The sequence below is a fragment of the Melitaea cinxia genome, chromosome 11 (assembly GCF_905220565.1).
Source record: "Melitaea cinxia chromosome 11, ilMelCinx1.1, whole genome shotgun sequence".
In the NCBI taxonomy this organism is placed as follows: Eukaryota; Metazoa; Arthropoda; class Insecta; order Lepidoptera; family Nymphalidae; genus Melitaea; species Melitaea cinxia.
The window spans coordinates 4,968,872-4,970,582 of NC_059404.1; the positions used below are offsets into that span (position 1 = coordinate 4,968,872).

The window sequence follows — 1,711 nt, forward strand, 5'->3', positions numbered from 1 at the left end:
CGAGCTATCTGTTTTCTTTAACTACCATATTTATCACTAGAGCACTCTTCTTGCTTGGTCAGTTTATCTGCTAAATTTAGATGCTACAACTTAATAATACTGAAATAATAATAATAATAATGTATAGTATTAAAATTACGAATTAATTAATTTTTATTTTTAAAGTAAAATTAAGTTGATCTGAATTTTGTGCCAAGCTAAAAATCCTTTAAAATTGATTACTTGACAAAGTTTTCTTCTTTTAAAGAGAAGGACTAGAGTCTCCGCTTCGAATTGACAAATTTACATGTCTAGGAATTTTTTGCACAGCATGCACCATTTGAGAAATTGCTTATTTCTGACAAACAACAAAAAAAGAGTAATTTATTAAGTGAGGCATAGCGCAAAATTATAATTATTTATTGCATCCAAATAATTTTTTATTCATAAGAATTTATTAAGAAAAAATGAAATAATATCAGACCGAATTATTTATATATTATGTAAATAACATAAAAGGAAAACAAACATTCGAGTAAGTACGATATCATTGCGTCGCTTTTTTATTTTTATGTGTATGCTTAAAACTTTCGTCGTTCAGATTTTCGTTATCATTTGTTTCGCAGCAATTTCTGCAACATTGAACTTGGGTATCGCTTTTCCTGAAAGAAAATTTGACATTCTTTAATACTAAACACATGAAATTTAATGCTTAAATTGGAAAAATAAAATAAACACAAAAGTGATATTTCAAAATATATTCAACATTCAACTAATTTAAAGGCGCAGATGTTTTTTAACGTCGCTTTTTCGTTGAATATTAAAAATGAATAAATTTGATCGAAACCTACGAATTGTATTGTTTCAAAATGGTAATCATTCATAACTTTTTTATCGAGGGCAATTATATTTTTGGTTAAAAACAAATATCACATATCACTCACAATATTTAAAACGTATTATTTTTTTATATTTAATTCTCTATGAAATACTAATTTTGAATGACGTGTGGTAAGAAATACTTTTTGTTTTCAATAAAAAAAGTTTTTTGATTTTACACATACTCGTAATATTTTAACCTCTGTTTCACAGTATTTAATATGATAATTTGCTATACGTTTCCCTCTTACCTTGTAAAATCGAATCTACATATATAATATACATGAGGACATTCAGAGATTATAAATGATACTTTGCTTACGGTAGGTTTTCCGCTATCCACGAACAAAAACAAACTATCTTCAATCCAATTGCCACCCGTTCTCCATCAAAGTCTATTCCTCCCACGGTCACTGCAAGCAGCCGTCCTAGTCTCATTGCTGGTGCTCCTGAGTCTTCCTAAAGCGTAATTAATGATAAGGATTTAATATCGATAGCAAATAATCAAATGTCTGAGCAACATAAAATAATATTGACTTGATTCTGTGATAGGTCTTCAAAAATCTATCGCTCAAATTCTAGAAAGGAGATATTTTCTACGATGGGGGAGGGTTTAGCTAAACGCTAAAGTTATCATAAAATTACTGTTTTATGTGGAATTATTTTTAATTATTATATTGTTAAATAATTTAAGCATCAATTCGAAAGATATGGACAAAGAACAATATATAAAATAACTTTGTAAATCTGGGCAATAATTACGTCACTAAATGGTTTACAATTGAGTTTGGTTGTATTGTATGGAATCCGCAACATAAAACAAAGCAAAAAACCTTTAAATAATTTTCAACCT

The 1,711-nt window shown here is 27.9% G+C and overlaps 1 long non-coding RNA gene across 1 annotated transcript; it reads right to left on the reverse strand.

Annotated features, from left to right (window-relative positions):
- Positions 1 to 460: 460 nt before the first annotated feature.
- Positions 461 to 1,332, reverse strand: LOC123657580. The gene is made up of 2 exons (XR_006743730.1): positions 1,181 to 1,332; positions 461 to 641 (listed from the first exon to the last, which is right to left on the reverse strand). It is a non-coding gene; the product is annotated as an uncharacterized LOC123657580 (long non-coding RNA).
- Between the last annotated feature and the right edge of the window lie 379 nt (positions 1,333 to 1,711).